The sequence below is a fragment of the Miniopterus schreibersii genome (genome assembly GCF_964146895.1).
Source record: "Miniopterus schreibersii genome assembly, chromosome: 8".
In the NCBI taxonomy this organism is placed as follows: Eukaryota; Metazoa; Chordata; class Mammalia; order Chiroptera; family Miniopteridae; genus Miniopterus; species Miniopterus schreibersii.
The window spans coordinates 59775717-59790822 of record NC_138109.1 but is presented as its reverse complement, the minus strand read 5'-3'; the positions used below and the strand labels follow the sequence as shown (position 1 = coordinate 59790822).

At 40.6% G+C, this 15106-nt stretch overlaps 1 pseudogene across 1 annotated transcript; it reads left to right on the top strand.

Annotated features, from left to right (window-relative positions):
* Nucleotides 1-14627: 14627 nt before the first annotated feature.
* Nucleotides 14628-14862, top strand: LOC308560612 (protein kish-A pseudogene; annotated as a pseudogene). Its single transcript has one exon. The product of its transcript is annotated as a protein kish-A pseudogene (transcript).
* The last annotated feature ends 244 nt before the right edge of the window (nt 14863-15106 follow it).

The window sequence follows — 15106 nt, the reverse complement described above, 5'->3', positions numbered from 1 at the left end:
CTACCCAGGGCAAGGATTTATATCTGCTTTGCTCATTGCTACGTATTCCCTAGTTCCTAGCACAACAGCTAGGTAGCATAGAAAGTGTTCAGTAAATGTTTGTCAAATAAATAAATGGATTTGAAGCATTTAAAGAATTCCTTACTTGTGTATTGCTTTAATCTTATTTATTTATCTGACACAGAGAGAAAGGCAAAGAGAGAGGAATACTAATTTTTATTATTGCACTTTTTTATGCATTCATTGGTTGATTGTAGTATGTTCCCTGACTGGGATCCAAACTGCAACCTTGGAGTGTCAGGAAGACCCTCGAACCAACTGAGCTATCTGGCGAGGGGCTTTGTATTGCTTAATTTAAGATTTGGGCTGCTCATGGATGCATGGAACAGAATGACAGATCTCAGAGGGCGGGGGGTGGGGGGTGGAGAGGACAGGAAGAGATTAACCAAAGAACATATATGCATAACCCATGGATATAGACAATAGTGTGGGGAAGACCTGGGGTGGGGTGGGGGCTGGGTGGAGAGGGGTTAAGCGGGGAGGAAATGGGGGATATGTGTAATACTCTCAACAATAAATAAAATAAATGAGAAACTCAAAAAAAACATTTGGCCTACTTTATCTTCAGGTGAGAGCCTCTAATAATATGCATAATAAAGCAGCAGGAAATGGGAGCCTGGGTGATCAGACTTGGGTCTCATGCCTGACAGGGTGGTGGGGAGCAGTAGTAGCCTGGAGTGGAAGAATAGGAGATGGGGTGCTGGGGAAACAAAGCCAGTAGTGTCTAGTGGTAGCCCATCAACTCACCATAAACGATTCAATTGCATTTCAGAAAAAAACACACCTTAAAATGATGAAGGAGAAAGTGCTAGGTATTACGGAGAGGGGTGAGGGAGGTTGGAGGAACAGCAGGGAGGCCAGAAGGAGTGAGGCAGAGAGCGCTCGGGCACGAAGACGGCGAGGGCGACCAGATCAGGCGGGCGCAGCAGGCCGGGGTGCAGAGCCAGGTTTCAGTCTCAGTGTGGTGCAAGTGACATGACCCACTTACGTTTTTAAAAGATCATCCTGGCAGCCACGTGGAGAACGAACATGGACGGGTGGCAAGAGTGGAAGTCTGGAAACCAGTTAGGAGGTTATTTCAGTCATGTGGGCAAATGATGCTGATGGCCAGGACCAGCAAGGGTGACAGCAAGGGAGAGAGATATGTTAGATTAACCAGACACTGAGTGACTATTTACACAAATAATTTATTGTAATTGGGATTTATGCTACAAAAGAGACGAGTAAGGCAACTTAGCGTGGTCTGGGAGGTGGGACACCTGTCTGGTAAGGTTTTTGTGTGCAAATGACATTCAAGCTGGGACTAGAAAGATAAATGAAGAGGGAGAGGAGAGAGAAAAATTTCTAGCACAGGGACGCAGGTGGGAAGGCTTTGAGTCCAGGGAGAGCACAGCTTCTAAGTAAGCTTATTTATAAAGGGTTACTTATAAAGATGTGGGCTGGGTGTAGGGGAACCACAAAGGATAACCCTAGCCCCAAGTAGATGTGATAAGGGAAGACAGCGATTACTGGAACCCAGAAAGAGAAAGTCCTATGAAGAGGATCACTTTGACCTAGGTCAAGGGATTTGCAGGGAAGAAGCCAAGCAAATAGACTGACTCACTTGCCTCCCTCTTGTCAGTCCACTGCCCAGGATCCCCAACCAGAAGCCAGAGGGCTTGCAAACGCTCTGCTGGATTCAGGTCAGGCTCCAGTACCAGTGCAAGGTAAAGGGTGGAGAGTGGACCTGGAGGGGCAAACAAAAGTCCTTGCTGGAACCCAGCCAATCAAATCAACAATTCAAATTCTCACCCCTTAGCCTGCATTGAAATAAGATTTTAAACATTTTAATTGGGAAACAAAAATGGGAGAAGTGAGCCTTGGCCGGGTTGAGTGTCATCCCACGCACCAAAAATTTGCTGGTTTGATTCCCGGTTAGGACACATGGCCAGGTTACAGGTTCAATGCCCAGTCAGGGTGTGTACAGAAGGAAATCAATTGATGTTTCTCTCTCTCTCTATCTCCCTCTCCCTCCCTCTCCCTCTATAAGTCAATAAAAACATAATTTCTAAAAAATGGAAGAAGTGCCCGGCTGGTGTGGCTCAGCGGTTGAGCATCGACCTATGAACCAGGAGGTCATGGTTTGATTCCGGTCAGAGCACGTGCTGGGTTGCGGGCTCGATCCCAGTAGGAGGCATGCAGGAGGCAGCCAATCAATGACTCTCTCTCATCATTGATGTTTCTATCTCTCTCTCCCTCTCCCTTCCTCTCTCTGAAAGTAATAAAAACATATTTTTAAAAATATGGAAGAAGTGAAATGTTTTAAACTGTTGGAGGAAGTCCCCCCACCCATCCTTATTACTCAGGATATTTAGTTGTATATTCTGATGAAAATAACCTTTTGGGATCTATAGCTTTTGCAAATCTCTTAGCAAGAGCTTCTAAAATACAGTTTGAGAAGTAAAGAGTTTTATAGTGAAGTTCAAAGGAATTCAGTTTGCATCCTGCCCAAGTGTGGGTTGTCTTCTGCAACCTCGGCAATTCCTTGGAGTTTAAAGGTATCAGAACCAGGGAATCTTGGCTAGATAACAAAATTATTTTGCCTCATCATGAATCTGAGCTACCCACAGGCTTTCTGCCTTTGTTTTTCCTATTACCCAAGTTACAGCAAATTTGTATCTCTAAGCACACTGTCTTTTTAAAATCCATGACAAACTATGGAAAAGTCATCATTCTTGCTTAAAATGTAGCTGGTCAGAGCATTTTCCATCTCTGACCTAGTAAAAAAGGTTAGTCAGGTATCTTATTTCTTTGCCTTCTAAAATGTTATGATCCTGGAACATGCTTTTAATATTTGTCTTAATGGCTCTGGTTTCCACTGCAAGTTAACAATGATTATTTGTGGTCTGACAGTTCCCTTGGCATTACACCAAAAACAGGAGCAAGAAAGCACATTTTCAGTCAGAGAGGTTTAACATCTAAGCCAGACGTTATGCTGTGAATCCAAATGTGCTTCTCTTCCATACCTCTTCTCTCCCTTGAGTAAAAATGTCATCTGGCAGGTTCTTTGGTTTCCTAGCTCCAGAAAGCTATTTAATCCCAGCAGTTCCCAAAAATGTCACAGCATTTTCAAGTCACTATAAATGTCAATCTGTTTCCTTAAGTAGATTATTTGTCTCCAAGTTAAAAGGAATGAAGTATATATTTTCTCTACTTAGAAAGCTGGTTATCAAATATTGTCTTGGGGCTGAACTGCAGCCTGAGATTAATAATGTAGACTGTTCAATAGTAGGTTGTGGGGTGTGTACAAAGAAAGTGGAAAGCTATCCCTTCTCTCCCTTACTCTTCCTTCCCCAGCTCTGTCCCTGCCATGCCAGCTCCACCTGTAATAGTCCTTCCCTTGAGAGAGAAGAGCATGAGAGGAGGGGGAGGGGAAGGATGCATAAAGAACTTGGGAAAGCTTGGTTTCTGAACACTTAAACTATCAATTTTTTCTTTTCTTATTAAAAGCCTTAGAAGCTAAAAGCAACTTAGTTTTGCCTTTGGTTTTACAAATTAAGACTAGGGAGCAGAAAATTCTATTTAACAAAAATAAAAATTAGTTTAAATAATCCAGTTCTAAAGTATAATCATTTACAGCTGAGAAACAGTAGAGAAAGAAAGGAGAAGGGAGAGGTAAAGGGAGAAACAGAGAAATGACATCGATGACTGTCAAATTCCTGAGACACTCAGATTTCATATTAGTTTTTAAGTATTCATATCATTTAAAAATATGTATTTAAGTATTCAGAGAGAGGAAGGGAAAGGAGAGAGAGAGATAGAAACATCAATGATGAGAGAATCATTGATTGGCTGCCTCCTGCACACCCCCTACTGGGGATCGAGCCTACAACTCGAGCACGTGCCATGACCAGGAATCGAACCACGATCTCCTGGATCCTAAGTCGATGCTCAACGGCTGAGTCACACCCAGCCAGGCTTCATACTATTTTTTGCATTAAAAATTTAAATTCATAATTCCTTAAATAGAGCTTATATTTTTCTTTAACAGTTAAATTTGAGTATTTTTGAAACAATTTAAAATTTTTTAAATAAAAATGTATTTATTTAAGGTGTATAACATGATGATTTTATATAGATAGTGAGATGATTACTATAGTCAGGCTAGGTAACATACCACCTCCTCACATAGTCACCATTTTTTTGTACAATGAATGCACCTGAAATCTCTGCACCTAGGATATTTCCTGTGTTCGATACAGTATTATTAAGTATAGACACCATGCCTGTGCATTAGCTCTCCAGCCTCATTCATATTATGTAACTATTAATTTTATGTCCTTTGACTACCATCTCCCCATTCCTACTCATGCTCTCCCAGAACTTGGTAACCACTATTATACTCTCTGCTTCTATGAGTTCAAAATTTTTGGTTTTTGATTTCATATATAAATGAGATAATACGGTATTTGTCTTTCTCTGTCTGGCTTATTTCACTTCATAATGTCCTCCAGGTTTATCCTGACAGGAACTCTTTCTTTGCTCACACACTCCTCTACCATATTACAAACCCATTTCCACATTCCCAGAACTTGCCTTCTTTCCTAACCTGACCTCTGAAACCTGTCACCCTAACTTCTATTGGCCTGGTTTATAATTGATAATTCCTTGCTTTGCATTGACCTCTAATATTTGTGGGCACCTGAATAAAATATTTATTGCTGACTGTTGGGGGAAATTCCCAAAAATCTAAATTCAGGATTGATTTCAAAGAACTGATACATAGCCTTATTCAAATTCATAAGAGCTTTAATAAGAGAAACTTACATACACAGGCAAAAGAGCTGATTGCTCCTAGTGGTGGCAGGCCTGGAAGAATCCGCCTCCTCCCAGGAAAGGGTCTCTCTTTTATAGGGGGTTAAGAGTAAAATTATATGGTGGTTAGTCATATAGACCACCAGAAAAACTGCATTTTTAAGTTAACAGATAACATCAAGCAGTTATCCACACTCTGTACATTCATTAACCTCCTTCCTGGGGCTTGACTTTTATCTTTGGATGACATTCTGGTTTTCTGGGTAGTCAGCCAAACCTGAGGTTATAGAGAGTTAAACAGTCACAGAAGGTTAAACAGAGAGTCCAACATTTGCCAAAGACGCCTTTACTGCTGGAGCCATATTGCATCTCTAAGCTCCCCTACACTGACCCATTGCCCAGTTTAATAAGTGATCCTTGTCTTTTTCTGAGCAATGGATAGAGTTGACACGCCCATGCTTTAGGCAGGTGTGAGTTTGGATCTGACATTGCCAACATATCAACTGTGTGATTTTGGTTGTTACCTAACTACTCTGAGCTTAAATTCTCTTATTTGTCAGACATGGGCAATGGAGTCCTTGTGAGGATCATTGGGGACTTCATATGTAAAATAGCATAATATCTGGCAGATAGATACTTTTCATTCACTTTTCTCTCCCACCCAATAGGGGAGGGGAAAAGTGAGGGGAAAAGCTGTGATTTTATGGGTGTCTAAGGTTCTGTTTGATAACTCACTGAGAAGAGACAGGGGATTCTCTGGGCTTATGAGCAATTTAATAACTAAAGCTCCTGGCAACAAAGGGTCTCCTGGTCTCTATCCTGAGGTTAAGAATCACAAGAAAAGAGCTGGTGTCTCCGGTGGCAGTGGCAGTGGCGTTATTCAATGCTCTTGGAATATTTCAATTCAAACCCCAGTGGTGATTTTTTTTCCTGTAGGCTTTTTCTTTTATTACTTGTCAAACTATCCTGGCCTAATTTTTAGAAAGGGACTTGCATAGCAAAGGGAGACTCTGAATATTAATCAGTTCTCAGGCTTATAAATGGTAAACAGAATTAAAATTGATAAAATCCATCCATTAAAAATCCTCTTTCATAAAAGCAAAAAGAATTTTAAAAGAGTGAAAAAAAAGTTTGCCATAATGTGCTTTTAAAAAATAATCTGGTTTTTTTTTAAGCAATAAGGATGATGGCAGAAAAAAAGATAATTAACCAGAATAAATATGGTTAAGAAAGCTCTTTCATAGACTATAAACCAGGAAGTGAAGATAAATGATAAGAGAAATAATAAATAATAAGAATGATCAAGGCATTGACATTGAAGATAATAAGTGGTCCTTATAAATGAGTCCTGACTAAGGGAAACACTCAGGGATTTAAGCTGTAGAGATAATTGCATGCTACATAAACAGACCTGCTGGCTGATGAGCACCTGGGGAGAGCGGGGGGAGTACATGCTGTGGAAGGGGCTCGGATCACCTCCTGACATCCCCCTAGCTCTCCTGTGCAGAGCTATATTCCAGGCATACGCAGGCCAAGCTTGCTAATATCCTGCACTCATCCGGACCCTTCCAGAGTGTCTGGGACTTGGAGTAACAAGGCCAATATGCACCTCCTCCCTTCCCCACAATCCCAGGGCTCTTCCCAACCCCTTACACCTGACCCAGCCCCAGAAGTGGCTGACCAAGTTAGAAATGCAAGGGTCCATCCAGCTCCTGATGGAGCAGGGTCAAGGAATTATGCAAAACCTGTCTGTTTGCCTCATAGAGGATCATGCATTTTGGTTCACCTCAGGCTTCCATTCCACCTGAACTGGTCTTAGCCCACCGTGTAATTGTCTGTGCAGCCAGCCTAACCTCCCGGAATACCACAGGGCTGAGGAAGGAGTTAGAACTGTACTGTCCCAAAGGATGGCAGAGGACACAGGCCTGCCCAGTTTGAGCCTATACCCTTAGGAATGGGCTAAAAATCAAACCCTGGGCTTGGGCATTACTAAAGTATTTTCTTTGGCATCATACTGAAGACCAAAGGCAGGAAAGATTATATTATCATGTCAGTAATAAGTGAAGCGTACTTTCTTGCCTATTCTGTGGTTTGTTTTCCCAGTAATCTTACTTCTTTATTAGGCAATATTAATGGTGAGGCAGGGAGTGTAGGTGTAGAGGTTCTAGAAGAGAGAGCGCAACGGTAGGCAGTTGAGAAGAGAGATGCTATAGCTATTACGTCCCTCACTCCTTACCTCTTTCCTCTAAACACATCTTCTCAATTTCTTCAGAAAAATTAAGGTCCTATTTGCAGGAGCATCTAGGTTTCATAGGTTGAGTCATTCTTTCCCATGGACCCATCAAGGTTTAAAAATGGTCTTAGGTGCTTTCCCGTTGAGAGCAACCCTAAATGCTATAATGACACTCTGAACATGAGCCCCCTGAAAGCCCTGGTGAAAACAGCCACATTACCTCCTGCATCCCTTCTAGCTGGGTCTCATGGTTTTTCCATCCTTGCACTGGCATTGCAGGAGAGACCTACCCTGAGTCCCAGCTAAAAGCCAAGGTCCTGCTTTCCCATCTCACTCCTGCTATCTCATTTCTTAGGAGCTGGGCCCCATTCTCATTACTCCCTCATTAATTTTGAACAGATTACCTTGAATGACACTACTCTGCTTAGAATTTCTGGAGATGAGATACATATTAAGACCAGTGAACCCAGTAAATACAGCCTTACCCTTTTTTTAACTGTAAAATAAAGTCCTTGATTAGAAGCAATGTTGTATAATATACCATAATGGTGAATGAGGCATTAAGTAAGTATGTATAATATTTCTGGAAGATGATGGTTTGCAAGAAAGATAGATTATCCAGGCTAAATTTCTATTCCAATGAGGACAAATTACCAAAATTATTTCTTAGTACTAATAGTAATGGGGGGGGGGGGGGGGACGACAATGTAACCAACCTACCACCAGGTGGCAGTTTTTCTGCAGAGTGTAGTCCAAATGGCTGCCTCAAGGTAAGTGGAACTGAGGGTTGAAGGCCAAGTTAACATTCAGCAGTGGTAGTAACCAGATCCCCATGTTAAGGGAATCCCATATTAAGTCCATGAATAATCTCCATCCCTGACACCATTAGTCTTTCCATGAGCTTATTGTGTAAGTACTGAAGTGTTTGGGGAAAGAATCTGAGAGTCACAAAATAGGTAATCTTGTTCATCTGATTATTCAGAGCATCCTCTACTGCAAAGGCTATTTGATGGGCATTCACGAAGGACACACCTTTTCTCACATTCTGGGGTAATTCTGAAATATTCATTCACATACATCTTCCCTAAACCTCCAGCTACCGATCCCCTGGCAGTCTGTTCTTCCTTCCAAGTTTCTAAACATGTGACCAAACCCTTAGCTGATACCTTTGACTTTATATAGATCTGCACTTCAGTTCACCTCTCTTTCTTGGCAAATGGACCATAAGATGTACTTGGCAAAGTTATGCCCGCCGGGAGGTTTTCCATTCTTCACTGTCTTTTTAGGACACACCTAAATTGGACAGCCATAGCCGGTCAGTTTTTACTTGAAATATCATATAGTGGAGAGCCATCTGCAATTCAGGCTTGAATTTCTTTTTCCTTTGTCAATGGACCATAGAGAACTTTCCATAAGGATGTAGGTGGAGTGAGTGTGAAAGGTGTAGGCATTATGTGAGAGACATCTGCTCATGACACTTACTTGGGTCTTCAGAATTCACTTAAACCTGATCTTATACATGCCATTTCCCTTTTATGATGGACTGTTTGGCTCACCAAATTTATGATTTGGTGGCTCAGACAACTGCCATTTAAGATGAGCAACTCACATAATTTTGGGTGTCCCATGGTCAGCTCGATGCCTTGGTAAGATACATGCATTTCAGGATTTGTAAGAAACTTCATGAAGATTCGGAGACCAGCTACTTCAGTGTGGTTTTTAGGAATCCAGTGATCAAAGGCTTGCCAGAATACCCTCTCCAAAGTGAAATACAAATTGTTGCATCTTTCACCCTCACCATAAAAAAGCACAGAGCCTGAAAGTCCACACCTAGGAAGATTGTTCCTGCCTATATTCTGAGTGACATAGAAGTCTGTCAGCCCTGAGTGAGCTTGGAGCAGGAAAGGGCATTCCAGCAAGTCCAAAATATAGTGCAACCATCCCTGCTACTTGGGTTATATGATCCAGCAGGCCCTACAGTATTGGAGGTGTCAGTGATGACCAAAAAATGCAGTAAGGGCCTATGGAGAATCCCAGTGGGAGAATCACAAGGCTGGTCCCTGAGATTTAGAGAAGATAATACCATCCAAAACAAAATTATGTATCATTTGAAAAATAGTTATAGAGGGCAAGTTACTCTACTTGGCTATGAAACATCAAATGACACATGCATCCAGAACTTCCCATTAAAAGCTATGATCTGTCAATTCCACCGAGTCAAACAGTAGAATGGGCCCAGTAGTAACATTTCACAAGATGGAAATGATATGTCCAGGATCAACTTCAAGCAGGGCCAGAGGGCACAAGTAGTTTGTATGAACAAATAGTTCAGACCCTCATTTCACCCATCATAGCTACACTAGATTCTGTCTCATGGCTTATACCCACGGACTCATGAAGGGTTCCTATGACCAGTTGAAGTGCAGGGAAAAGCCCAAGATTGGTTTATAGATGAGTCAATTCATTAAGTACTTACAGGCTAAAAATGGATGACTGCATTATAGCCACATTCAGAGGTGGTCCTGGAAGACAGTGGAGAGGGAAAATCTTCCCAAAGGACAGAGCTAGGGGCAGAGTACCTGGTCATCTGCTTTGGTGAGAAATAGCTTGAGGAAAGAATACACATAGATTCCTGGGTCATGGGCAATGGCTTGGCTGTCTTGTTGGAGGCCTGAAATGAAAAGGACTGGAAGACCAGAGACAAAGAGGTCTGGGGAGAGGAATGTGTGTAGCAATGTGGGAGTAAGTGCAAAGTGTGAAGATTTGTATATCCCATGTTAACACACAACAGAAGGCATCCACCGGATACTAAACAACAAAGTAGACAAAATAGTTCAATCAATTGATACTGACCAGACTTCTCATCAGCAATCCCAGAGCTGACATAATGGAAATAATCGTGTGGCAGAGATGAAAGATATATATGAGCCCAACAGCATGGACTGACATTTTAAAAGACCAATCTAGTTGCTGTTGCTTCTGAATGTCTAACTTGTCAGCAACAGAGACCAACACTAAGCCTCCAATATAATATTATTCCTCTAGGAAATAATCCCAGACATTGGAACCCTCCTATTCTGAAAGGCTAGAGATTCCTTCTCCAAAGGATAATACCTATTCCAGGTATGAGTTTGTCTTCCTGCCCACAGACCCTCAGCCAGGACTACTATCCAGGGACTTATGAAATGCTTGATCCACAGGCATAGAATCCCACACAGCATATCTGACCAGGGGACCTGCTTTACAGCAAAAGTGCAGGGATAGGCCTATGACCATGGGTTCCACTGGTCATATCACCACCACACCATCCAGATGCAGCCAAGCTCAAAGAATGTCCAAATGACCTTCTAAAAACACAACCGAAGTACCAACTAAGTCTGTCTGTCTGCTTGTCTGTCTGTCTGTATTTTTTAGCAACAAAAGTGCTAACAGTGATTATTTCTGAATGGTGATTTTTATTTTCTTCTTTTTTCCTATCTGTATTTTCTACAGTTTCTGAATGTATTCATGTTAAGTTAAAGGGGGGAGGGAGTAAAGAAAATCCCTTTTTCATTGCTTCAGAAAATAGTCCTCTAACTTCTGAGCTCCAGAATCTATGCCTTTTCTCCCTTAAACTCTCTAAAGTCCTTGTGGCTCTTTGTCACCATTAAAAGCAAAACCAAACAAAAAAAATCTGGTACTTTCCTAGAACCACAGAAATGACTTCCCTGCACCCACTCACCACAGAAATCTGCATTACTGAAGCACTCACCCCCCATTGTCTCTGGACCCTCTGAACCTGTCATTGTTGTTTTTCCATCAATGTTCTGAGAATGCCTTGCAGAATCTGGCAAAGAAATTTACCTTGGTATCTTCTTTTTTTTTTTTAATATATCTTTATAGATTTCAGAGAGAAAAAAGGAGAGGGAGAGAGAGAGAGAAGCATCAATGATGAGAGAGTCATTGATCGGCTGCCTCCTGCACGCCCCCGACTGGGGATCGCAACCTGGGCATGTGCCCTGACCAGGAATCGAACCCCGATCACCTGGATCCTAGGTTGACGCTCAACTGCTGAGCCACCCCCGGCCGGGCTACCTTGGTATCTTCTGAGTTCTAGAAACCTGCTGTTACATATCTCAAGTCCCGGAAACTCCTGTTTCACAGTGAATCTTTATTAGTTACCTATTGCTGTACAAAACCCCCAGAATTAGCAGTTAAAGCAACACTTATTATCTCACACCGTTTTGAAAGGTCAGAATCCAGAAACAGCTTAGCAGGGTGGATCTGGCTTCGCGTCTCCTATGATGTTGAAATCAAGGTGTCCTTTGAAGCCTTGAAATTGTTATACCCGACTCACAAGAGACTAATTCACACAGAGACAAAATCGATCATTTGGAGGTTTATTAGTTGCTGGCTACGAGTGGGTTCCTGCCTAAACAGACTCCCAGCCCCAACAGTCTTTGCAGAGAGAATATAAAGGCAAAAACCACATTCTGTTTGGTTAAGGGAAGAGCATGTGGGGGAACTAGGAAGCCGCATACAGAAGCTAAGATAAGAGTTAATTAACTTTCTTGGTTAACTAATCCCTGGAATTTTTATGGCCGGAAACCTTTTACAAAGTTTACAAAGAGCTGGGGGGGGGGTTCACTGTTCCTACCAAATTTTGTTGCTCTTGCTTACCTTCAAAGTAGCGGTTGTAAAGACTGAAACGGAGCACTCTACTTCAAAAGGAGCTGGAGATCTGCCTCCAAAAAGGCTCACCCACATGGCTGTTGGCTCAGTTCCTTACAGAGTGGACCTTTCCCCACAACGTGACAGCTGGTTTCCCCCAGAATGAGTGATCCAAGAGAGAGTAACCTAGACAGAAGCTGCAACTGCAGTGTCTTTTATGGCCTAGTCTTGGAATTGACATGTCCATTATGTCATATTCAGCTTGTTAGAAACAATTCACTAAGTCCAGCCCACACTTAAGGGAAGCTAAGACTCTTAAAGGGGAGAATATAAAAGACTTTGTGGACATATTTTAAAATTATCACAGAGGTCAACTTTAGAAAAACTTCCAGATGGAATTGGATCCATCCATCCCATTAGTTTCCTCTGAATCCTAAAGCTGTCTCCAGGGAATAGTGCGAAATTGCAGAGTTCAGCCCAAACTGGGTATTCAGGACTCCAGTTACCATCGATTACTATCCCATTGAGCTATGAAAGCCAACACTTACTCCTCCTGAGCACATGTGGATAAACCCTAGGGTGTCATTAGATTCTTAAAAAATTTTAAAGCATAATTTATTCCTTTACATTGCCAAGCATGCTGTTATTTTCTTCCAATCCCCAAATATGTTGAGCTCTATGGTCACAAAAATACAAAGAAAGGCCATAGGCTATAAAAAGGAGTAGTTTGTCAGTCAGAAAGAACTATTAATTGTATTCTAATTTTGTTCAAAGAAACAAATGTAAAACAACAACTACAACAAAACAATTTACAGAAGTCTGATGTAATGGTATCAAATAGCCGATGTGGAATCTGTAGGCCTAAAAAGTATAGAAGAAAAAATCTGGGTTTGATGATCAATAAAAGTTTGAGAAAGAGCTGATTACTTTTAACAAAATCTAACTTATGTTCTCAGGCGTGATGGGATACAGGAAATAGATTTACTCTTATGCCAGAAACAAAAACAAAAAAACAGATAAAATACCTTTGAAATTTAAGAAACTACCTTAAGAAACTAGATAAAAGAGCAAGTTAAGCCCAGAATAAACAGAAAGGAAATAATAAAGATAAAAAACAAACAATAAAGAAAATGTAATGAAACCAAAAGCTGGTTTTTTGAGATCAATAAAACTGGTAAATTAATAAATCTCTAGCCAGACTGGTAAGGGAAAAGAGAGAATATACAAATTACCAATATCAAGAATGATAGTGGTGACATCACTAAAGATTCCATAGCTATTAAAAAGATAATAGGAGAACATTATAAATAACTGTGTACCTATAAATTCGGCAGCATAGATGAAATGGACAAATTACTTGAAAGACACAAACTATTAAAATTTACCCAAGAAGAAATAAGTAAACTGATTAGCTCTATATCAATTTTTTTTTTTTAAAATATATCTTTTTTGATTTCAGAGAGAGGAGAGGAGAGGGGGAGAGAGAGAAATAGAAACATCAATGATGAAAGAGTCATTGATCGAGCCCACAACCCCGGCATGTGCCCTGACCAGTAATCGAACCCCGATCGCCTGGATCCTAGGTCGATGCTCAACCGCTGAGCCACGCCTGGCCAGGCTAGCTCTGTATCAATTAAAGAATTAAATTTGTGCTTAAAAACCTTCCTACAAAGAAAACTCTACAAGCTCTCAAGGTCCATTTGTAAGATAATGTAAGGTAGTCAAACTTCCAAGACTCCAGGCACATTCAAATGAGGAACTGAATGGGGCAGTCTACTTTCCTTAAAATAAGTAAGTAAATGTGTATACACACTGGTAAATTCTAACTAACATAGAAAGAAGAAACAATACCAATTCTGCACAAACTCTCACAGAAAATTGAAAAGTAGGGAGTTTTCCCCAACTCACTCTATAAGGCCAGTATTATCCTGATACCAAAACCAAATAAAGACATTACAAGAAAAGAAAACTATAGACCAATATGCCTTGTGAATATAGAACAATAGTTTTAGTGAGTCAAATTCAACAATATATAAAAGGGATAGTACATCATAGCCAAATAAGGTTTGTCCCAGTCACGTAAGAGTGGTTTAACGTTTAGAAATCCATTAGTGAAATGCACCATATTAACAAACTGAAAAAGAAAAGTCGTATAATTATCTCTATAGATGGAAAAAAAGCATTCAACAAAATCCAACACCCTTTGCAGATAAAAAGTCTCAGCAAACTAAGATTAGAAGGGAACTTCCTCAACTTAATAATAAAATATATCAAAAACCTTAATGGTGCCCAGCCAGTGTGGCTCAATGATTGAGCATTGATCTACGATCCAAGACATAGAGGTTTGATTCCTGGTCAGGGCACATGCCCAGGTTTCAGGCTCGATCCCCAGCAGAGGGTGTGCAGAAGGCAGCCGATCAATGACTCTCATCATTGATGTTTTATCTCTCTCTCCCTCTCCCTTCCTCTCTCAGAAATCAATTAAAAATATATATTTTTTAAAAACCAAATCTTAATGGTGAAAGACAGAATGCTTTCCATGTTTCCACCTAAGATTAGAAACAAGCCAATGATATTCATTCTCACCACTTCTATTCAACATCGTACTAGAGGTTTTAGCCAGAGCAATACATTCAGAAAAAGAAATAAAAGACAACTAGATCAGAAAGAAAGAGTAAAATTGTTTTTAGTCACAGATGAAATAATTATCTATGTACAAAATCTAACAGAATCTCTCCAAAAATCTACTAGAACTAATAAATGAGTTTAGTAAGGTCTCAGGACACAAACATTGTATTCCTATATATGTGGAACAAACAATTAGAAATTGAACATTTTAAATACCATTTATAATAGTGTGAAAAATATGATATTCTTGGATGGGCTGGGGCTCCGCCGGCCTCACTATGTCTGCCATTTTCAATTTTCAGAGTCTGTTGACTGTAATCTTGCTGCTTATATGCACCTGTGCTTATATCTGGTCCTTGGCACCAAGCCTCCTGGACAGAAATAAAACTGGACTGCTGGGTATATTTTGGAAGTGTGCCAGAATTGGTGAACAGAAGAGTCCTTCTGTTGCAGTTTGCTGTATAGTGATGGCCTTCAGCATCCTCTTCATGCAGTAGCTTGGAAAACTACCTGGATTTAATTGCCATCAGATTTCAGTATAAAAACGGGACTTACCTTGAAAATAATGGAAAGAATGGTTAACTTTATCTCTCAACATTGAATGAGATAGATTCCCAGCTGCTGTTCTCTATTTCATTATTGGAACAATGTTCTGTATAATTAGGATGTAACCATTTAATACTCAATGAGTTTGTAACAATCAATCTCAGTATTGTCACTACAATGTTATATTCTGTAAAT